The following is a 25,682-nucleotide window of genomic DNA, read 5'->3' on the forward strand; positions in this document are numbered from 1 at the left end:
TAATATCTTCATCAAGGATACCCTCAGTATATGTGTACATTGTTCTCATAAATTTTCACAGAGAAGGGAAAGAAAGCCTATCCAATGTATCTGTAGAAAGCTAATATATGAAGGGGAAAAAACTCATACCTCTTTTTTTTTTAAAAAAAGGCAATAAATTACGTGAGCTGATGATGAATGAGATGAGCAGAACCAGAAGAACATTGTACACAGTATCATCAACATTGAGTGTTGACCTACTGTGATGGACTATATTCTTCTCACCAATGCAATGGTACAGAAGAGTTCCAGGGAACTCATGATAGAAGAGGATCTCCAAATCCAAGGAAAAAAAAAAAGAACTGTGGAGTATAGATGCTGATTGAACCATACTATTTCTTTTGTTTTGGGTGCTGTTGTTTGTTTTTTTTTCTATTTTGAGGTTTTGCATTACTGCTCTGATTTTTTCTCTTGTAACAGGATTAATGCAGAAATAGGATTAATGTTATTATGTGTATATATATGTGTGTGTATATATATATATGGATATGGATATGGATATATATATAGATAGATATAACCTATATCAGATTACCTGCTGTCTAGGGGAGGGGGGAGGGAGGGGAGGGAGGGAAAAAAATCTGAAATTGTAAAGCTTGTATAAACAAAAGTTGAGAACTATCTTTACATGTAATGGAAAAAATAAAATACCTTATATGTAAAAAAAAAAAAAAAGGCAATAGAAACAACATCACAACTATCAACCTATAGGCTGTCCCCTCTAATTAAAATGTTTGTGACTTCCAGTAGCCAGGAATTTTTCTGTTCCCCTTTTGCCAACTATGCTATCTAAACTTGATACCACTTTCCTCAGGACCCTATATGTACTTGTGAGAGACAGTGCCACTGAAAGGCATATTTTGCAGCAAAAGTTCTCACTGATCCAAATTAATAAATACCCCTTTCTAAAATCTACTTAAGGTTAACTACCTCTTTCTAAAAAATTGACTGATTCTTAACTGAATCTTGAAGGAAACACACTGGTGGGGGTTTAAGCCAATGACGTTAGAGAATCACTCTTCTCTGGGGTAGCTTTGGAACCTAGAGGAGGAGATATAGCCAGCCTAGTTCTGGGAGTTGTAAAGAATTAATTGTTATTTGAGGGTTTTTTATGTGTACTGGCCTGGGGCTCCGCAAACCGCATGGTGCTCCACCCACTGGTTGTAGCTGTTGCCATGGCTCTGGCACCTCACATCATCACCACTCGCCAATGCCTACATGGGCCTGGCAAAATTATAATGATTGGAAGCCTAGTGAGGGCAGTCATGTGACTGTCAGAGCAGCCATCCAATTGGCTGGGGGCTGTGTGGGGTTTTCTGGGATTGAAGAGAAGAATTTGCCATTCTAGCTGGAAACTGGAAGGCAAGAGGAGCGGGGCTGTGTATTCTCAGCTGATTCCTGGGCGGTGGTATTTTTTCAAGTTGTATAATTTCCCTTTCCCCATTTTATTTCCCTTCCCTTGATCCTACTGATCCTTTTTGTGTGTGTGTTTTTTTAAGTTCGTTTTTGTTAAAATAACTCCTGTTCTGTTTTGAGGGAGGCTGCCGGTCTCCTTCCTTGCCCCAATATTGTGGCGAGCCACTTAGCTAACACTCCCCAATTACAAATTGGTCCCCAGGAAGTCCAGGAATTGAACCCAGGTCTTCGGACTCCAATACCTGCTCTATCACTGTCATGCCACCTAACTAAATACCAAAAGAGACAGAGTCAGAGTGCAGGCTGAGACAAAAGGGGTTTTGGACATGGCCAGTGCAGGAATTTGTTTTGCTTATTATGTTTGTTTCTAATGAGTTCTATTCTCCTTTTTCCCTAGTGGTGGTAGGTAGAGAGAAAGAAGGCAGATTTCCATTAATTGGCAAAAAAGAGAAAATTTAATTTTAAAAAGGGGGAAAGACATGGCGATGACAGGCAGAATATTGTAAAAGTGAAATTTCAAATAGGCCAGTTTAGTGGGAACAAAGTACATGAAGGAGGGCAAAGTACAATAAACTTGCAAAGGTACACTGGAGTCAGGTGTGAAGGGATTTGTTTTCACTAACCTCTAATTGAAATTTAACATTCCTTCTATCACAATTTAAACACACACACACACACTATCCTGAGGAAGCATTCATAGGTTTCATCAAACTGCCAAAGAGGTTCATGAAACAAAAATGTTAAGCATCCCCAGAGCTGGCTATCAAATCCCCACTTCCAAGTTTTCTCTTCTAAATAGTGAAGGGAATAAGCATTTATTAAGCACCTATGATGTGCCATTTACTATGCTGAAAGCTTTACAAATATAACCTTGTTTGATTCTCATAACCCCAGGAGGTAAGGTACCATTATTATCCCAACTTTACAATTGAAGAAACTAAGGCAGATTGAGATTAAATGTTTTACCCAGAAAAAAAAAAGTATTTACCCAGGGTCACACAACTAAGTGTTGTGTTATTTAAATTATGTGGTAGCTACATTGTTTTTTTGTTTTTTTATGGTTTGTTAAATTGTGTTTGCCAAATTATTGGGCAACTAAGTTGGGTTTTCTAAAATACTGTTACTTATATATTAATCATTTATTATTAATTAATATTAAATATTAGAAGAGTACTGACCATGTGGCAGTTAACCTAACACCCACAGTAGGTCCAGACCAAGTATGTGTTCCAAGATGGTGCTGGCCAAGATCCTCCTGTGTTCTTTCCTTTTATCCTCTTTTGATAGAGGCCTGTGACTACATACTGATTGTGAGAAAATGGATAGTTGTCTTCTCTCAATGAGGATATAACAGTCAATCATACTCCTCCTGACTGTGTTTATAGGATAAAGGTCTCAGATCTCCTCCTCCCCCTCTGACTAACAAAATCACATGGTTCAAGGAGCCCTGGTCTCAATAAGGTCTGCTCTGGAGTTGTGTCCATATAAGGAAGAATAAGGTCCACTCCTAAATTATACCCATATAAGGAAGAGGGGTTGGAATACTTTGTTCCAATTAGCTAGTTTTTGTGTGTAGATTGTAACCCTTGAGTAATCAGACCAATGATGAAAAAGAGGAGAGTCCATTTGTATCAGGGACTAGGGTATAAAACAGGGCCTGTGAGCCCCCTTTCTTTGCACCCACTAGGTGCACACTAGGGTGCCTCTTTCTCATGAGAAGGAAATAAAAGAGCCTTTGTCACATCACTGCTGAGTTCCTGAGAATTATTGAGAAGAGGATTGTTTTCCCTCACACTGATCAAACCTAATTGGCTGGTATCATTCAATTCCATTGGTTGGCATGACTTGAGGGTGGTCCATATTAAAATGAGCTGTACTGTGATGCCATCAGGGCCTAATGGGGAAGACCCCTTGAAGGGCAAAGGTGGGCATTCAGATAAGTGTGTCTTAATCCCATCAATTCACCCAACTAGGCAAAAGAGTCTATCCTCCTTTTCTATTGTACTCCCCCTCAACAGGATTAAACCCAGAAAGAGATTAGAATTTTCTCAAATTTTCTAGAAGTGGAGGGTAGAAAGGCTAAAAAGTGGGTCTCTGGGTCCCCCCAAGAAATCCATTATTAATAATTATTTTCTCACAGTGTGGATAGAATCAAAGGCTAGATTGCAATATATAATAAGGTTGGGTGGAATTCAGGTCTTCCTAACTGTAGGTTTAATATTCTATCTACTGCACCACCTAGGATCATTCATTTAGAGCTGGAAAAGAAGTCAGAGGTCATTGAGTCCAGCCCCCTTATTTTACAGATGAGAAAACTGAAGCCCAAAGAAGTCAAGTGATTTACCAAATGTTGAATAGCTGTTAAGTGTCTAAGGCAGGATTCAAATCCAGGTTTCCCTGAGTCCAAGTCTAAAACTCTATTCACACTATTGTGCTGTAAGAAATGATGAGCAGGCAGATTTCAGAGAAACCTGGAAGGACTTGCATGAGCTGATGATGAGTGAGATAAGCAGAACCAGGAGAACATTGTACACAGTATCAACAACATTGTGTGTTGATCAACTGTGATAGACTTGATTCTTCTCAGCAATACAATGGTCCAAGATAATTCCAAAGGATTCATGATGGAAAATGCTCTCCAAATCCAGAAAAAAAAAAAAAGAAATGCTGAATTGGATGCTGTTAAAGCTAAAATTCTAGCTAGTCTGTCTAAAATATCTAATGAGTGGTCACCAATATATTATAAGCTTTAGCAAGAGTTAGGCTTTTAAGCATTTATTAAGGAGAATAAGAATTTGGTAAAGAGAAAGAGAAAGGCCTACATTCATCTATTTATTAAAGGGAGAGCACATTTCTAGCTCCACTCTCCACCAGAGTCCAAAGGAAAGAGAGACAGAGCTCCCGGCTCCCCCTTCCTCCTCCCACCAGCGAACATCACTTCCTGACACCAAAGAAAAGATGCATGGTCTTGCCCTCAAAGACCTTCCTTTCATGGCGGAGCTTTTCTACAGTAAGTCTCCAGCAGGTGGCGTCATTCCAATCGTTACAAGGCAGATTGAACCATACTATTTCTATTGTCTTTGTTGTTGTTTTTCTTTTTTGAGGTTTTTCCTTTTTGCTCTGATTCTTCTCTCACTACATGACTAATGCAGAAATATGTTTAATGTGATTGTATATATGTATATATATATATATATATATATATATATATACAAAACCTATATCAGATTACTTGCTTGATGTAGGAGGCAAAAAGGGGTTAATAGAAAAACCTAAGGCCCAAGCTCTAATACAGATATTAGCTCTAAAAGGGAGTCAGATCCCAGTTAATGGATAACTTATGTTAGGTTCTCATACTCATAGTGATCAACATCCATAACGGACCAGAATGTGTCAGGTCAAAATAACAATAAAGGAAAAAGACAACCTATAGAAATTCTAATGAAAAATGTTTATATTTTGAAACTAGCCATAGGAATCAGAAAGAGACATGCAGAGGAAAGGCCTAATTTGTCCCCAGATTCACCTTATGATGTGTAAACCCCAAAAACACACCTCCACTGAAAAAGGTACCTGCCTAGGGGTTGGCTTAGGACCTCCAGGAACTCCAAATTAGGATAAGCCCTCCCTTGTAACACCACCAGGTGGAGAATATAATAATAAATAGGACAGGCCCTCTCTTGTACCTCCCCAAGGTAGAGATTATTATAATGAGACTGATAATCAATTTATCTATACTATAAATATACCTGTCTTTTCTTTCACTATTCCAGAGATACCTTTCCACTTTTCTGGTTCTCTCCCTGTGATCACTCACAGCATTGCAATAAAACTTGGTAAGCTGAGTCACTGAGTCTTCTAATTCTTTTGGGACGACTCAGAATCAATTGGACCCCAAATTTCCTGCCCATATCATACTGTCTTAGGGATGGGGGGAGGGAGGGAGAAAAATTTGAAACAAGAAATCTTATAAAAACAAATGTTGAAAACTATCTCTACACATAACCGGAAATTATTAAATATTTATATGGAGGGGCAGCTAGGTGGTGCAGTGGATAGAGCACTGGCCCTGGGGTCAGGAGGACCTGAGTTCAAATCCGACCTCAGACACTTAACACTTACTAGCTGTGTGACCCTAGGCAAGATACTTAACCCCAATTGCCTCACACACACACACAAAAATTATATGGAAAAAAAATAAATAAAAAAATAAAACTCTATTCACCATACCACATTGCCTCTCAATTCAAGTAAATTTCAATTTCAAATCAAACAACCTTTCCACTTTCTTTGACTAATCCTTATATGGCAGTTTGCAAGTCAGTCCCCTCCCCATCCTGATTGCCTATGGGTGAATGCCAAAAGTGGATAGGATAGCAATTTCACTGTCTACCTCACAGACCAAATGAGGTCATGTAAATATGTAAAGTACATCGCATACCTTAAACTGCTGTATAAATATAGACAGTCTTTATTATTTTATTGTCAATGTCCTCAAAATGTCCTTCCCAGCAAAGCACAGGATATTCCAAATGATCAGGGCAGATTCATGTAGGAATATGAAGACTCTTCTGGTGGTCCTAAACAGAAAACCACCAATCCCATGTAACAAAACCACTTTTACCTATTAAGATGCCAATTTCATCATCACATGCTTTCTGGAAAAGGTCTTGGAACACAACAAAGGTGTTGAAATCCTAACTGTTGTGCCTGGCCAATGAGGGAAGTGCAGTCTGGCCCTCAGTTCAATTTGCCTTATGACAGGGCTGAGCCATCTCTTATCTTTACAATCCCTTCAGGCCCATCATTGTATTCTTACAATACATAATTACTTTCTGTGGTGAATTAAAATACTGAGGAGAGATTAGATTACATATGATTCACCCTTCAGTCAGTCTTCAGAAATGTACACTTTTAATTTAATTATGTGACATCAGTACAGAGAAATAAAATTCATCCTAACCACCAACTCCTTAGGGCTCTAAAAAAATTTTTCATTCCACTATTAACAATAAAATAATAATAACAATTGTTATTGCTATAATAATTATTAATAATAACTACTAGATATAGTACTTTGTAATTTGCAAATCACTTTAAATACATTATCCCATTTGATGCTACAACAATTCTGTCAGGCGCTATTTTTACATTCATTTTACAGAAGGGGAAACTGAGTGACTTGTCCAGGGTCACACAGTTATTCTGAGGTAGAATTTGAACTTGGGTCTTCCCAACTTCTAGTCCAACACTTATCTAGTATATCACAGTGATGGAGGAGGCTAAAAGGGTTAACAGATAATCTATCAACAGTAGTTATCAATAGTACCTAATGGGGTTAGCAGAGAAACTAAGGTTTATGTTCTTACAGTAACCAAGAGGATTTGTCCCTATCAACCCTCACCATCAAGAGAAACTAACCAGGAACCATGGACCATTAATATTCCTAGATGACAGGACACCTAGAAACCAGATCTTAAGTAAAGAGATACCATAACCACAGAGACCCTCTGAGACTGACAAGTTTAAGCATGTCCTTGGGAACATGCGCAGAAAAGGCCAAATTTGTCCTTAAGTTCACCTTATGATGTGTAAACACCAAAAACACACCTCCAAGGAAAAAGGTACCTGCCTCTTGGGTTGTTTTAAGACTCCAGGAGGGGCAGCTAGGTGGCACAGTAGATAGAGCACCAGCCCTGGAGTCAGAAGTACCTGAGTTCAAATCAGGCCTCAGACACTTAACACTTAACTAGCTGTGTGACCCTAGGCAAGTCACTTAACCCCAATTGCCTCACCAAAAAAAAAAACTCCAGGAAGTCCAAATTAGGATAAGACCTCCCATGAACCTCCCACAAGGAGGAGATTAAGATGAGGAGATAACCTACTTTTTCTCACTATAAATGTAACTATTCTTCTTCCCCCTAATTTAGACACCTTTCTCCTTTGGGTGCCCTCCCTATGGTCCCTCACAGTATTGCAATAAAACTTGGGAAACTGAGTCACTGAGTCTTGGAATTCTTTGGGACACCTCATGATCAATTTGATCAATTAAACCTACATCCTACATGATTTTTGGTAATTAAACCCACATCTTACATCAACTGGATGACCACCTAACTCTTTCTCCAATTTAAGCTGGCCTAGTTAAGATATCACCTATGTCATTAGCTAATCACCCTTGCCATTGAGACAGTAAAATTGGAGAGGAAAACCAATGCAAAACGATTGATGTTGATGACTTGTAATGATATTGGACATCACAAGGTTTATGGAAGACTGCAAATGAGAAATTAAAGGTTTCTTTTTCTTAACATGATATTCATGACTGGATGATGGGCAGTTTGGAAGAATTCTGATGACTTAAAGAAAAGGAAAAGAATGGGTAGAAACATAAAGAAGTTGAAATAAAATTTAGAAACTTTCTTATTTTGAAGAGGCAACAAACATGAAATTCTGCCCTTCCCCCCTGCCCTACACACACACACACACACACACACACACACACACACACACACACACACCTCATGAACTTTGTTGTTGTTTAGTCATTTTTTGGTCATGTTTGACTCTTTATGGCCCCACTTGGGATTTTCTCAGCAAAGATGTGGAGTGATTTGCCATTTCCTTCTCCAGCTCATTTTACAGATAAGAAAACTGAGGTAAATAGGGTGACGTGACTTGTCTAGGGTCACACAGCTAGTAAGTATCTGAGGACAGATTTGAACTCAGGAAGTTGAGTTGTCCTCACTCCAGGCCCAGTGCTCAGCTTCCAGTCTGCCATCTTCTGCTGAAACCAAGCCCTAGAAAACTTAGCCTTCTAAGATTGGGGATTCCAGCCATAGGGTACCATTGTGGGGACTCATTATTGCTTCAGATGCCCATGACCTCTAGTCTTGGGCTCCAGCCATACTTTGTTGTACTTCCTGAACTTCTCACCAGACACCATGCTACCTCACAACCCCCTTATTCACCATCCCCCCTTTCCATTTCTGGAACCAAAATCAAATCAATTCTGTCCTTCCTCATAAAATGGGGCTATTATTCTATTTCCCTAAGACTTCACTCTCCAAAACCATAATATCCCCCTCTAGCCACCACTCTCCTATACATACTATCTACCCATATTGGAATGCAAGCTTCTTGAGGGCAAGGATTGGCATCCTTTTGGGGCTTTAGCACAGTGATGCAATGGGTAGAGCCTGTCCTGGAATTGGGAAGACCTGAGTTCAAATCTGACCTCTTGACACTAGCTTTGTGACCCTAGGCAAGTCACCTAACCTCTATTTGCCTCATCTGTCAAATGGGGATAAAATAGCACCCACCTCACAGGGTTGTTGTGAGGATTAAATGAAGTAATAACTGTAAAATGCTTAGCACAATACCTGGCACAGAGTACATGCCATATAAATGTTAGCTATTATTATTATTGTTGTTGTTTAAATGTGTATAATAATTGCATCTATCCTGCAGGGTTGTTGTTAAGATCAAATGACATAACAATTGTAAAACCCTTAGCACAGTGCCCGGCATCTACACAGTAAGTGCTATATAAATGTTAGTTATTTTTATTATTATCTTTAATAAATGCTTTTTGCATTCATTCATTCAAATTAAGAAATGGCCCATGCCCTTCAGAAACCACTTTCAACTCTAAGGCAAATGCAAAGTCAGTGTCAGCTCACAGACATGACTTTTTTTTTCAGTTAGGTTATACATTATAATCATGGTAAACATATTTCCACATTAGTCATGTTGTAAGAGAAGAGTCAGAACAAAAGGGAAAAAATGCAAGAAAGAATAAATAACAATAACAAAAAAGCAACAACAAAAGTGAAAATAGTATGCTTCAATCTGAATTCATACTCCATAGTTCTTTTTCTGAATGTAGAAAGAATTTTCCACCATAAGTCTTTTGGCATTGTCTTGGATCACTATATTGCTGAGAAGAGCAAAGTCTATCACAGTAGATCATCACACAATGTTGTTGATACTGTGTACAATGGACTCTTGGTTCTGCTCATTCACTCAGCATCAATTCACAGACATTACTCTTTAATGGAACGTGATGCTAATTTTCTTTTTTTTAATGTTTAATTATTATTTTATCTTTTTCCTCAGTTACATGTAAACAAAGATTTTTAACATTTGGTTTTTTTTTTTATTTGAGTTTCAAATTCTTTCTCTTCCTCCCTCCTCTCTCTGCTCTTTGAGAAGGCAAGCAATTTTATGTAGATCATATATGTGAAGTAATACAAAACATATTTTTCACATTAACCATGTTGCAAAAGAAAATTCAGACCAAAAGAACCAAGAATAATAAAGAAAGTTTTAAATTTATGCTTCAACCTGCATTGACACTCCATCAGTTCTCTCTCTACAGGTGGATAGCATTTTTCACCATAAGTCCTTCAGAATTGTCTTGAATCTCTGTATTGCTGAGGATAGCAGTCATTCACAGTTGATCATCATACAATATTTCCATTACTCTGTACAGTGTTCTCCTGGTTCTGCTACCTTCACTTTTCATGAGTTCATATAAGTTTTCCCAGGATTAGTTTTTGAGAGCATCCTGCTCATCATTTCTTATAGCATACTAGTATTCCATCACAATCATGTACCACAACTTGTTCAGACATTACCCAATTGATGAGCATCCCTTCAATTTCCAATTCTTTGCCACTACAAAAAGAGATACTAAATGTATTTTTGTATATACAGGTCCTTTTCATTTTTCTTTGATCTCTGGGATATAGACCCAGTAATGGTATTGTTTTGTCAAAGTGTATGCACAGTTTTATAGCCCTTTGGGCATACTTCTAAATTGATCTCCAGAATGGCTGGATGAGTCCACAACTCCATCAACAATGCACTACTGTCCCAATTTGTTCATATTCCCCCCAAAAAAACTTGTCATTTTCCTTTCCTCTTATATTAGTCAATCTGATATTTATGAGGTGGTACCTCAGAGTTGTTTTAATTTGCATTTCTCTAATCAATAGTGATTTAGAGAATTTTTTTTTCATATGACTATAGATAGCTTTGATTTCTTTGTCTGAAAATAGCCTGTTTATATCTTTGATCACTTATCAATTCAGGAATGCTGCTAATTCTTATAACTTTGACTTAGCTCTCTGTATACTTGAGAAATAAGACCTTTACCAGAGAAATTTGATGCAAAAAACTTTTCCCAGATTCCTGCTTTCTTTCTAACCTTGGCTGTATTGGTTTTGTTTTTGCAAAAACATTTTAATTTCATATAATCAAAATTATTTATTTCACATCCTGTAATGCACTATATTTATTATTTAGTCATAAAGAAATCTTACAGGTAAAATATTCCATGCTCCCCTCATTTATGTCCCCCTAAACTATGTACTCATTTTGACCTTATTTCTGTAAACAGTGTGAGATGTTTGTCTATATATAGTTTCTACCAACTGCTTTCCAGTTTTCCCAGCAATTTTTGCCACAGAGTGATCTCTTGTCCCCAAATCTTGGATCTTTGGGTTTGTCAAACATTAGATTACTCTGGTCATTTATTACTGCATATCATGTACCTAAATGTATTCCACTAATCCACCACTCTATTTCTTAGCCAGTACCAATTTGTTTTGATGCTGCTAGACCATTTTCCTTCACTTATTTTCATTGATTCCCTTAAGATTCTTGACCTTTAGTTCTTACAGAAGAATTTTGTTATTCTTTTCTAGCTATATAAAATAACCAACATTCATTTTCAACACAAACCCCTCTCAACTATTTCCCATGATGGAAGATACTGGCATGAACAGTCCAAACTTAATAAATGATAGATAATCGAAACATCCCTTCTATTTGGCTTTAAAGAGCACTATGTGATTTACTGTAGCTGGGTACTTCCTTGCCTGATTATGTTTGAATTAGTTAATATTAAAATTGGTTTTCAGTCTGTGAACAACTAACAGTAGAGAAAGTAGTCTCAGAACTTACTTCATGGCAAGTAGATTAAAATTTTATTAAGGATAATTGATAAAAGCAAATAACTACACAAATAGCCAAAAGCTGACCATCTAAAACATTCTAGCCAACAGAAATAAGGCCCAATGTCTTCATTAACTAAAAGGCAATAATTATTCTTACCTTACTCTACTGAGGCAGCAAGGTAGTAGAGTAAATAGAGATTTGGCCTCAGAGTTGAGATGACCTGAGTTCAACTCCTGCCTAAAATACTTATTAGTTATATGACCCTAAGCAATTTTCTTAACCTTTCTGGTCCTCACTTTCCTCATCTATTAAACTTGATGGTTCCTAAAGCTTCTACAACTCTCAATCTATGATTCTAGACTTCTCTACACCCTTCCCTTCTACTTAAAAGCAATAAAAACAAGAAAGGTGATTAGCTAAATCCCTTGCTTCCCTTGGATGAAATGAGAATTAATGCCCAGACTATGTCTGCACTTTCAAGAAACAGCTCGTCCATCCTTTTAATTTAACTGGTCTTGTTTCCCAGATTGTGAATCAATTAAACAGATTGTTTCCAGAAACTCTCTTTTCTCTGCTTCTATTGGTCATCAGAAATCTCTGAGCTGCATGAATGTTTTGGGTAGGCAATATAATTCTTTACCTGGAAGCCCTGTGAAAACTAAGATAACCTTGACACAATTGCTGCCATATATGTATATGTGTGTGAATGTGTGTGTAAATGTGTGTATGTATACATATACACATACATATACATATGTGTGTGTATATACATATATATATATATATATATATATATATATATATATATATATATATATATATATATATATATATGGCCAAGTGTCTTACAAACATATAACCAACCTAAAGGGTATTTGTGCTTGCTAAATCAAATTCTGGTCTATTTTCTGATAGAATGTCTACCATATTTTGACTTCTCTTTTTATAAGATAAAGCCTTTTTAAAAATCCAGCCCTGTTTTCTGTCTCCCACCAACGATACTGACTTTTATCACCTATCTCTGCAACATTTATCCTTTCATCAGTTCATTCATTCCACAAATACTAAGTCCTTACTCTATGCAATGTATTGCTGGTCACTGGGAGAGATATAAAGATGAGTAAGACTTGGTCTCTGACCTCAAAGAATTTACAACCTACTTGAGTGTCTGGCAATAGATCATTTTCACTTAATAAATACCTTATCTATCTATCTAAAGAGATGCTTCTTAACCACTCTGGGTATGCACGTTTCTGTGTGATGGACTCCTTAACCAGTCTGCTAAAACCTATTGACATCCTCAGAATGATGCTTTTAAATACAAAAAAGAAAATGCATAGGATGAAAACTATATTGAAAGATGGTTCAAATATACATTTTTTAAAAGTTCACAGACCCCCAGGTTAAAACTCCCTGATCTAGAGTAAAATCACTAGGGTTTAGAGAAAAGAGGGCTAGACTTGGAGTCAGAGAGCCCAGATTCATACCCCAACTTCTCTACTTTCCACCTTGACAACCTTAGGTCATGAACTTTTCCTCATTTAACCGAGCCTCAGTTTCCTCATCTGTAAAAGTAGGGGGTTGAATTAGATGACATCTGAAGTCCCTTCTAGCTCTAAGTTAATGATCCCAAGTCCCCTTCACCCGTTGAATATTTTTTTCTTTCTAGCTCTGTGTCTATGAGTTCTCCAGCATCTACTTTATTGTTCTTTCCATTTGTCAAAATTATTATTGTTCTGAAATGAAATTTGCAGTTTGAAAATGGTGCTGCTTAAGTATGTGTCCATGTTCTCATATATGATGTCAATGCTTTAGCATGCATATATCACATCCCAAGCTGGAATGATACTGAGTGTGTGGGCAGTGCCTTTCTCCAAAGCTATGACTAGTTCATCAAGATTGTATTCGTTTCACTCAGAGTATAATGGTGAGGTTTATAGGAAGATCATCAAAATAAGGACATATTAAATGACTTACTTCCAATTTCAAAGCAGAAAGAATTTCAAGTCATTTAGTTCAACCAGTAGTTAAATAAGCATCTCTTCTATCATATGTCTGACAAGGTTGCTTTGCTTAAAGACCTTCAGGGATGGGAAATCCATTGACTCTGAAATCCAGTAACACCAGCCTCATGATTCCAGGAACTTGTAATGACTGTCCCCTTAATCCTAGAACTCATCCTCTTCCTTCCTTACCTGCCTTGAAGACTCGGCTGATTTTGTGGTGACAAAGAACTGGAAATTGAGGAAATAACCATTAATTGGGGAATGACTAAACGAGTTGTGGTAATATGATTGTAATGGAATGCTATAAGAAATGATGAGCAGAATGATTTCAGAAAAACCTGGAAATGCTTACATGAATTAATGCACAGTGAAGTGAGCAGAACCAGGAAAACATTGTACACAGTAACAGCAATATTGTATGATGCTTAACTGTGCATGACTTAGCTCTTATAAGCAATACAATGATCCGAAACAATTCTAAAGGACTCATGATGAAAAAAATGCTATCTACCTCCAGAGAAAGAACTGCTGGAGTCTGAATGCAGATTGAAGAATATCAGTTTTCACTTTTATGTGAAGTTTTTTGAGAGGTCTATTTTCTTTCACAACATGATTAATAGGGAAATATGTTTTGCATGATTGAGCAGGTATAACCTATATCAAATTGCTTAGTGTCTGGTGGGGAGGATTGGATTGAGGGAGAAAGAGAATTTAAATGCAAAAAAATTTTAATGAATGTTAAAAATTATTTTTCATGTAATTGGAGAAAAAAATATCATATTCATATATCACTTTTAAAAAAAGATTCAGTTGAAATCTTCCCTACAAGAAGTCTTTCCTAGTCTTCCTTTACCTTATTGCCTTCCCTCTACTGATTATCTTCAATTTATCCTGTATACATCATTTGTACATAGGTATGCATATTGTCTCTTCCATTATATTGTAATCTCCTTGAGGGTAGATGATTTTTAAGACTCTTTCTTTGTATCCCTAGCACTTAACACTGTGTCTGGCACATAGTAGGCACTTAATAAATGCTTGTTAACTGTTTCCCAAGGCATCCAATTCCATTTTTGCTTAGTTCTAAGTTTTAGAAAGTTTTTGCTTAGCTTAATTTTCTTCTTTGAAACATCTACCCATTGGCCCTAGCTCTGTCTTCGGGAACCCAGTATATGGACAGGCCTATACCTGTCATGTCACTGGTATGGGGAATTCCAGGATGAAGTTCCCTCTAGCAATGCAGTTCAGCACTTTCTCTGCAAATTATAGTCTTAGAGAGTTGCCTAGGGCACTGAAAGGTTGGGTAATGTACCCACAGTCACACAAACAGCATATAACAGAGGAAGGATTTGAACCCAGGTTTTCCTACCTTCATCTGACTTTCCATCCATTATGACATAATGACTCCCAAGAAGTCAAGCAAAAAACCTTAATCCTGGGGGCAGCTAGATGGTGCAGTGGATAAAGCACTGGCCCTGGACAGGAGATCTGAGTTCAAATCCAACCTCAGACATTTGACACTAGCTGTGTGACTCTGGGCAAATTACTTAACCCTCATTGCCCCACAAACAAAAACACTTAATCCTTCTTCCATGTAATTCATCAGCCTTTTAAATTAAAAAAAATAATAACTTATTCTCATCTAATCTAAAAAAAAATGATATAACTGTGCTTAGATGAAAAATTATGATTATATGGAAAATTATAACTTTATAAAAATTATAATTGGATTGTAAATCCTGCTGCGGTCCCCATTCAAATCTGAAAATATTTTAACTAATTAGGGGCCTAGTCTTATTAGAGGACTAATGTGGGGACTTTTTGACTGACTGGCTATCTGACTGCTATTAATTTCCTATGGGCCAGTTATAAAATTTCCCCCACTGCTCTGCTCCCAAATTGATAAGTAGATGATTAAGAAGCCTCTTAATTAATTAATCAAGGCAGAATTTATTTATAAAAATCAATGTAAACAATAAGGGCAAAGAAATGCAAATTATACACCCTATTTGCTTTTAATATAATAAGGGCAATTGCCGCCTCTTGCCTTAGGGTATGCTCCAGCTTTCTCTTTCTTAGCTTTTTTCTCTTTTTTCTGTCTGTCCTCCCTTACTATCTTCTCCAACCTCACTTTCTCCAACAATCATACTATCCCAGTTCTCTTAGTCTTCTGGCATCCGTATGTCTGCCTCCTCCCAGTGTCTCTAGTGTAGCTTTTTATTAACTCTCTCTCTCTCAGGTGAAATCCAGGTCTGGCCTCCCCCAGGGCCCGGAGCCCATGCTCCCCAGGCCGAGCTGGGTGGTGGGTGAAGGAAACCCCAGCATCTCTGAGGGTTTCCTGCACCTCCCCACTGTGTGCATGGGCAGCACCATGGCACACCCGTGGCTCGAGGTTTTTGGTTTTCGAAGCTTAGCCTGGCTCAGAGGCTCCCCCGCAGCTGAAGTGGAAGGGAAGGGGCCCTAGCTCCTCTTACACAGAAAAAAACCCTGAGGGCCTAAGGCTTTTTAATCTCAGCCCAAAGGCAGGGTCCCCAAATTGAAATAAACTTCCACAAAATACTTGAAGACAGCTATCATATCCACCCTAAGTGTTCTCTTGCCAATTAAACTTTCAAATAGTTCCCAACTGAGCAATGAATATAATGCATACATTTTATTTGATTTTTAATATTTTCTTGCTCCTAAATATTTTGAATTCTATTTCTCCATATCAACTTCATTAGTATAAGAGTTGGCATGGGGTTTTTCGGTTGACCACTTACAGTTTGTCCAGATCTTAAAGGCTCTCTTTTTTTTTTTTTTTTTGGCGGGGCAATGGGGATTAAGTGACTTGCCCAAGGTCACACAGCTAGTAAGTGTCAAGTGTCTGAGGCTGGCTTTGAACTCAGGTCCTCCTGAATCCAGGGCCAGTGCTTTATCCACTGCGCCACCTAGCTGTCCCTTAAAGGCTCTCTTATACATGAGTTTAGAACAAACTTAGATGTGGTCCAGGGTGTGCTGGTAAATGGTTAACCCCACCCCCAATTTTTTAGGACATAATTTTAAGTTTAATTCACATTTTTATTTTTCATATTTTCTCTATCACTTTCTTAAGTCTAGACAATCAAGAAAACAATGAATCAACACTTGATTTATAGTGTTTGCCTATTTTTGAGGTGAAAATGATTACACTGAAAATTTAACCAAAAGCTCTCTTGAGGTTTGAGCTGGCTCCAGCACCTCCTGCTTTTCATCTTGTGACAACACTGACAAGTCTTGCTGCACTCCTCCCATTCTCCAAAATATTTTTTAAGATCACAGAGTGGGGCAGTAGATAAAGCACTAGCCCTGGATTCAGGAGGACCTGAGTTCAGGTCCGGCCTCAGACACTTGACACTTACTGGCTGTGTGACCCTGGGCAAGTCACTTAACCCCAATTGACTCACCAAAAAAAACAAACAAAACAAAACAAAACAAAAGATCACAGATCAATCATAGCAGTTATACCAACGGTATGGTGAAATACTGTTCATCCAGTCCTGATGACCTGAATTCATTGAAGGTAGCTAGATGGTCTCCTTACTTACAGTTTCTTGGATTTCAACTGACTGTTAATCATTTTTTGTTGTATCCCTCTCGGTCCAAAGAGAATGTTATTTAATGGGGGGAGGGGGGAGAGGTGAATAAGGGAGAAAAAAGCAGAAGCAAATGAATAGTGCTACCTTTTCCCTCCTGTCCTTTTTCATTGTCCCGTTCATGCTAAACAGTGGTCCTATCCCTTCCTTGATCATCCACCTGACCTTAACATAGCTTTTTAAAAATCTTTAAATAATTTTTTTCTAAATCTAACATAAAATAAAATGTCAATTTGCATAATCATTATAGCATAGCTTTTTTTTAAAAGCCCCTTTTGCTAGCCTGAATATTCATTTCCAGCCACAGCTCATTCTCAGCCATGGTGCTTCTTCCTCATACTGTTCTTAAAAGGTCATACCGGGGCAGCTAAGTGGCACAGTGGATAAGAGCACAGGCCCTGGAGTCAGGAGTACCTGAGTTCAAATCCAACCTCAGACACTTAACACTTACTAGCTGTGTGACCCTGGGCAAGTCACTTAACCCCAACTGCCTCACTAAAAAAAAAAAAAAAAAGGTCATACCACTCTTTGGCACTTGTTCTCCCCATATGGTGTAGTGAATGGAGAGCTGCCCTTGAAGCCATGAAGACCTAGATTCAAGTCCTGTCCTTTACACATACTGGCCAGGTGTTGTGTAAATTTTCCTGGGCACAATGAATAGAGCACCAGTCAGAAAAAAACGAGTTCAAATCCTACCTCAGACTCTTAGGTGAGCAATCCTGAGCAAGTCACTTAAAAAAAACCAACACCCTTTCTTTGCCTCAGTTTCCACAACTGTAAAATGGAGATGATAATATTACTTACATCCCAGGGTTATTGTGAAGATCAAATGAGGTATTTGTAAAGTGCTTAGCACAGTTCCTGGCACATAGCAGGCACTAAATAAATGTTAATATTATTGATATCCGTGCTCTACAGGCAATTTTCTAAGATTAACAGTTGCAGAGAAGGTGCTAACCTGCATTCGTAGAGGAACTTCTCCATGGCATTGGAGTCATGGTCCTTTTCCCTATTCTTGCCAGTCCTTTCTTCTTTCTCCTACATGAAGAAATCTAATTCCAAGTTGGGCAATGAGTTCCCTCTATATCCACACTGATCTTTTTAGGCAGCTCGCCTTTTTCTTCATGTGTGAGTTATTTCTGTTTGGCATTTTCAGAATTCCATTCACAAGATTTTTACCACCCCTCCTGGAACAATTTTCCTTATTCAATTTCAGGTCGTGAGGTCCTATTTCTCCTTTCTCTGAAACTTTTGCAATCATCTTTCTAAAATCTCAGGGTATTCATAAGTCTTTCTCTTATCTCTCTATCATGGAGTCATCATTTATCTGACATGTTCCCAACATTCCTGTGGGGAAGGGTCCTTCCTACTTAGTCAAATTCATAATGGCTTTTCTGTACCTGGCTTCTTCCTCTCTTTATATTCATGGTCCTATCCCCTTTAAGACTCAATTATTTTGGGGGCAGCTAGGTGGCGCAGTGGATAGAACACCGGCCCTGGATTCAGGAGTACCTGAGTTCAAATCTGACCTCAGACACTTAACACTTACTAGCTCTGTGACCCTGGGCAAGTCACTTAACCCCAATTGCCTCACCAAAAAAAATAATAATAATAAAAAAGACTCAATTATTTAAGGGGCATCTAGGTAGTGCAGTGGATAAAGCACAAGCCCTGGATTCAGGAGGACCTAAGTTCAAATCCAGCCTCAGATATTTGACACTTACTAGCTGTGTGACCCTGGGCAAGTCACTTAACCCTCATTGCCCCACTAAAAACAAAACAAACAACTAAAAGACTCAATTATCTCCTCTGTCTCAAGCTACTTCAGTTTCTTCCTGCTTGCTTCTTCTTGTGTACCTATAAACATATTTGTTTACCCCTTCCCCAAAAAACCTTTCTTCAATCCCTCCATTACAAGTTACCATTCCCACCTCTCTCTTTCCTTTGATCACCACACACCTTTAAAAAATATTTGTTTGGGGGACAGCTAGGTGGCATAGTGGATAAAGCACCTGGCCTGGGATTCAAAAGGATCTGAGTTCAAATCCAGCCTCAGACACTTGACACTTACTAGCTGTGTGACCCTGGGCAAGTCACTTAACCTTCATTGCTACTCAAAAAAATAAATAAATAAAATTTTTTGGTCATTTCAAACTTTGTGACCCCATTTAGGATTTTCTTGGCAAAGGTCCTGGAAGTAGTTTGCCATTTCCTTCTCCAGCTTATTTCACAGGTAAGGAAATTGAGGCAAACAGGGTTAAGGGACTTGCCCAGGGTCATATAGATAGTGTCTGAGGCTAGATTTGAACTCATGTTGATGTCTGCATGATTCCAAGCCCAGTACTCTATCCACTGTTTAGTAAACTTATAATAAAGGAAGTTTCAGGCAAATCATGTAATCATGGGCATAAAAGTGACGAGTACAATTCAATGGTGCAAAATGATGACAATACATTTAAAAAAAAAAAAAACCTAGGGGCAGCTAGGTGGTGCAGTGGAGAAAGCACCAGCCCTGGATTCAGGAGGACCTGAGTTCAAATGTGACCTCAAACTCTTGACATTTACTAGCTGTGTGACCCTGGGCAAGTCACTTAACCCTCATTGCCCCGCAAAAAAAAAAAAAATACGTAAACCATTCTTATAATAATTTTATCTGTAAGGGGCTAAAATTCTAGCTATACTATCTAAAATCTAATGAGTCGTTGCCAATAAATTATAAGCCTTAGTAAGAATATTTAAGTGCTTAAGTATTTATTAAAGAGCATTAGGATCAGAAAGAAATGTAAAAATCTAACTATTTCTAAGATACCCCATCATCCAACCGGCCATGGCGAGGTCAGGAACCAAAAGAGGCAAAAGCCCTCCCCCAGCATCTACTTCCTACTTGGTGTCCTCCTCCCAGAAATGGAAGGCTCTTCAAGTTGATTGACTGGTAGCCAGTACCCACGAGCAAATGTCACTTCCTGATGCCAAGGACCTTGAACACATGGCCTGCCCTCAAACGCCTTCTCTTCCTGGCGGAGCTTCCTACAGTAGCTCTCCAGCAGGTGGCGTCATTCCAATCATTACATAAATTAAAGAGAAAAGAGCTCACTATAGGCCAGGGAGTTTTAAACTATTTTGTGTCATGGACCCCTTTGGTAGTCTGGTGGTGTCCCTTCTTGGAATCATGTTTTTGGCATGCATAAAATTCATAGAATTATAAAGAAACCCAGTTATAGTGAAAAACAAGTATCAAATTTATTTTTTAATTAAGTTCAAGGACCCATGATTAAGTATCTCTCCTAGAGACTGTTCCTTCCACACAATGGCCCAACTAACTTTAAAAGACTGCAAAAATTATCAGTGAAACATCTTGTGGGGGAGGGAAAGGCCCTTGAACCTTTGTAGATGGAGATTGATCAGTTTGTTCTTCTCATATTTACTGCATATCATTTTGCATTATGTTTATTTTTGTATATATCATATTTGTCAGGAGCTTGGGAAGCTATGGAGCTGAGAGGGGAAAAGAGAGGTGTCCCTTGTCACAAAAGATTTTTTTTTCTCATTTTAGAGACAGCTGCAAAGGAGGCAGGTGTTTCCAGTCCTACAATAAGTTGTTAGAATTGTCAGGAAGTAACCTCCCAGCTGAAGTGTGTCAATTGGTGGCTTGGGAGTCTGTGATCTGTGGAAGCAGAGTCAGTGTAAAAATTGTGGTTGAGAAGGGGTTCAGTGCCTGGGTCACCAGTGGGTTAGAGTATAAGAATCAATGTTGGTGAGTGTGAGAAAAGAGTTTGTGAGCCACAGCAAAATCTTTGAGGCTTAGCATCAGGGTAGAGTAAATAATGAGCCTAGAATCCATGTAACTTAGAGTTTAAGACCTTGGGCAACTTGAGTGTGTTTGACTTGAGTGAGAAAACATTTGGAGATTGGCCTGAGCAAGAACAGAGATGGTGTATGGAGGCAAACTTGGAGAATACTCCACACAAAGCAGACACTTAATGATCCTTTGTTTAATATACAGTACAGTTGTCCTCACGAAGGACATTTCAGATTCATTGAACCACCATGGGTGTATGTTAATTTCATAGGACAGCAATATGGCACCAACACATGGTATATCATGCACAAGCAGATATTTATACACAGCTGTGGTTACTTCACTGAGTGCTAATTAGAGGTGTGGGCTTCTCATTGGAAACCCTACATTTGCATTGATTAAATTGAAGTGCCCAGATGGCTCCTTTTCCCCAGCTATATCCACGGCTAATGAAAGAACATCCATCAAAGGAAAGGTGGTCTCCATCAGTACTTAATCCCATATTTTGCACCTCCACACAGTTGGAAAGCTTGGCTGAAATTCTGTGTATGCCCAGGTAAGCACAATGGTGTCCTGAGTTGGAGCAGTTTAACATGGAGAGAGCTAGACAGTCATACAGGTGATTTGCTGGATAGAAAGCTGGACTTGGAGTCAAGAAGACCTGGGTTCAAATCCTGACTCAGACACTAATGAGCTGTGTCACCCTAGGCTAGTCACTTAATTTCTTTGAGCCTGTTTTCCTATCTGTAAAATAGAAATATAATCCCTCCTACCTCATAAGAAATTGAGAGGATTAAAGGAGATAAAATGTGAAGATGCTTGCAAATTTCAAATTACTATATTAATGCTAGCTATCATTAGTATAGTTTGAGGAGCTTAGAGGTCATCTAGTCTAACCTTCCTTTACATATGAGGAAACTGAGGTCCACAGAAGATAATTGACTTGCTCAAGGAAAAGAAACAGAGGTAAGTTTTGAATTCTAGTCTTGTGACTGCATGTTTCGTGCTCTTTCCACTGTACCACCTTACTGACTTAGGCAGATGACAATCCATGTGGTATCATTTCAGAGGTTCGAGAAAACCTGACCATCACAACTCAAAAAACATCTTCACCTCGCTCTCCAGGAACCTGAAATATACAGAATTCCAGAATCTCAGAGTTTGGAGTAACCTCAGATATTGTCAAATCCTACCCATACCTGACCAAGAATCACCACTATAATATACCAACAGGTGGTCAATCCCAAAAGGAAGAAGTGAAAGTATGGTATTTTATTAAGGAATTAATAAGATTTATCATTTTGGGTCCTGAGATATTGACCCCAGTTGCTTCCTACTACTTGAAAATCCATTTCAAGCATGCTGCTGAAAATATAGATATGTTGGGGATGTCAGATAAGTAAGCCATGAAACCTAAGAATGAGGATTATGTGGGTGGTAGTTGTGTGGTTTGTGCTTGTGTGTGTGTGTGTGTGTGTGTGTGTGTGTTGATCCTTGAGCACTGGCTATATAGCATTTGTTAGCCAAAGAACATATCACATGCTTGGTATACACTCACTCCTTGCCTCTGCCTCTGCTAATCACTAGCTTTTTTCCATATTTAGCTCATATGGAGGAAGTCTTTCATGTTTTCTGAGTTGTTGGTTCTTTTGCCCTCTTCCTCAAATTATCTATTTGCATGTTTTATACACACACACACCACTACCACCACAATCATCACCACCAAGTAGAACTTAAGCCTTTTGAGATGAGGGACTGGATTTTTGTTCTTGGTGGTGGTGATATTGTTTTCTTTGTTGCCCCAGCAACTAGAAGGAGTCATGGCTTGTGGGATTGGTGGCATTGGTCATCTAGCCTCTATGTGAAGACCTCCAACAAAGAAACCACCACCTTATATGTCAGCCCATTTCACTTCTGGAAATCTCTTATGGTTAGGAGGTTTTTCCTTACATTGATCCCAAATCTCTATCTCTGAAATTTCTACCCATTGCTCTTAATTCTGCCTTCTGATAGTTAACAGAAGAAATCTAATCTCCCTTATGACAACCATTCACATACTTGCTTTGAATATTTGAAGATGACTTTCATTCCCCTACCCCCACATTCCCAGTCTTCTCTTCCCCAGGCTAGACATCTCTTCCTTCAGCCGATTTTTGCAACCCAAGGGTCTCCACCATTCTGGCCCCTTTCCTTTCTTTGAATGCCCATTCCTTCCTGTCAAGTGTTATCCTATTTGTAAATTAAATTGTATCTTTTTTCCAGTAACAAACATATACTTCTCCCCTCCCAGTTCAACACCCTACCTCCAACATAAAGAAAAAGGAAAAAAACCAAAACCTTCATGATAAATATCTATAACCAAGCAAAACAAATTCCTATATTTGTCCATGTTCAAAAATGTGTGCTTCATTCTGCATATTTAGTCCATCTCCTCTCTGTCAGAATGTAGGCAGTATTCTTCATCATAGCTCCTCTGGAATCTTGGTTAGTCGAGTCAACAAACATTTCTTAAGCACTTACTATGTGACAGGCACAATGCTAAGTGCTGGGAACACAAATATTAAGCAAAAGGAAAGATAGTCCCTTCCTTTAAGTAGACAACATATAAAAGGAATCTGAAAAGTGAGGGGGTGGAAGACTGAAGGGAGGACTAAGATAGAGGATATGGTCAAAAAAAAAAAAAAGTCCAGAGAAATAGGAATAGAGCAGTAGAACACAGAGAGGCATTAAGACGTGGCTAGCCTAGGTACTATCCTTAAAATGGAATCTCTAGTGGGGAACCAACCAATCAGAAGCAAAAGCAGCAGGGATAGTGTGAAATTCCAGTGTGAAAAGTCTAGGAGGGAAGGGAACTTCCAGGATATTGAAACACCTGTGGTATGGTAGAGAAAGCCCACAGTCAGGAGTGGAACCCAGAGAGGAAAAGTTTATTATTGCATTAGTCAGAATTCTTTTCTTTCCTTTTTTCTTTTTTCTTTTTTTTGGTGAGGCAATGAGGGTTAAGTGACTTGCCCATGGTCACACAGCTAGTAAGTGTCAAGTGTCTGAGGCAAGATTTGAACTCAGGTTCTTTTGAATCCAGGGCTGGTGCTTTATCCACTGCACCACCTAGCTGCCTCAAATTAGTCAGAATCCTTATGTCTTCCAAAGTTGTTTATCTTTACAGTATCACATAAATTGTTCAATGGTTCTGCTCATTTTATTCTTCATCGGTTCATCTGAGCCTTCCAGGAGGTTTCGAGCATTCCTCTTTTCCTGAAGTTCACATTATACATGCAGAAACCCCTGAGTGGGATAACTCTTTAAGTCAATGTGAATTAGTTTAACAGATCATTTTTCTTTTTGCCCCAAGGAGATCTAGTGCAGCAGGAGAACACTGAACACCTGGAGGTGGGGAGTGGGGGGGGGGGGAGAGGAGGAACTGAAAAAGAATGCAAAAAGGGGAAGCTAGACAATGCCAACAATAGCCTCACAAGCTGCACAATTTTCTTCATCTTGTTCATGGCACTGGATATCTGCATGTCAAAGTTAGTATAAATACAGTGTCAGTTGTGCCTTCCAACATAAAGAATTATTTGCCTCTGTCTCTCCATCACAACGACAAATCATGTTAAACTGCATAAATAATCAACAAAGCCAGAGCACTGGTCTAATCCTGCCTACTACATGAGGATTTAGTTACTTCCTGCCCAGAGATTCTTCTGTCACTTAAAGGAAACCTGCTTTGTCACACTAGTGAGAGGTTTTGTGATTTGGGTATTCAAATATCTGTGGGCTTTTTTCTTCATTTCTTTGTTTGTTCGTTTGTCTGTTTTTTTAAGATTGGGTCTCCTTATCTTGACCAGGCTGAAAATTCAGTAGCTGCTCATGATCCTGATCCCCCTACTGATGAGCAGTGAAGCTTTGAGCTGCCCCATTTCTAAACTGGGCTACTTCACCCTTCTCTAGGCAGCCTGGTGCCCCTCCCCACTCCTGGAGGCTCACTTTATTGGTGCCAGACTTACTGAAGACATCCAATCAACTTAACACACTAACTCAGAACTCCCACACTCAAGTGATCCATTAGCCTCAGCCTCTCAGAAGACAGGGATTTCAGGGTTGCACCACCCCATGAGGCAGTACCCAAATGTTCTTATGAATTAGGAACCCACATGAACAGATAACAGATCTAACACTTCCATACCGGCACCAAAACAGAAATGATAGTGGATGAACCCAATCACCCTGACAATGTCCAAAATGTATCCGGCTTTAAAATCGCAGCCTCTTCATTTGTTTGTTTGTTGTTGATGTTTTTTTAACCATTACAGGATCATAGATTTAGGTCTGGAATCAATCTATTAAGAAGAATTCCTTAAGCACCTGTCATGTGCCAAGCACCACTGTGCTTACACCTGGGCAGGGGGACCAAAATGAAACAGCACTTGTCATTGAGGAATTCCATTTACCTAACCCACTCACTCATTTTACAGATAAGGAAACTAAGGCCAAGTTTCCAAACAAGTCACTCAACTTCTTCGACCTTCATTTTCCTCATCTGAAAAATAAGAGGGTCACACTTGATGACCTCCATAGTCCAGGGAGGCAAGTCTGTTGTCTCATTAGGCTCTTCTCTTCTCTAATATTTTACTTGGAAATCTCATCAGCTCCCATGAACTCAAGGATCATCTCCATGTTGATGATTCTCCGAACTACTTATTTCTGCTCCTATTTCCAACTACCTATTGGACATCTTAAACTAATTGTCCTGTAGACGTTTTAAACTTAGCATATCCTAAACTGAACTCATCATCTCCCTCTCAAACCTTCCCCTCTTCCTAACTTCGCTATTACTATTGAGTGTAC

The sequence above is a fragment of the Dromiciops gliroides genome, chromosome 5 (genome assembly GCF_019393635.1).
Source record: "Dromiciops gliroides isolate mDroGli1 chromosome 5, mDroGli1.pri, whole genome shotgun sequence".
NCBI lineage: Eukaryota > Metazoa > Chordata > Mammalia > Microbiotheria > Microbiotheriidae > Dromiciops > Dromiciops gliroides.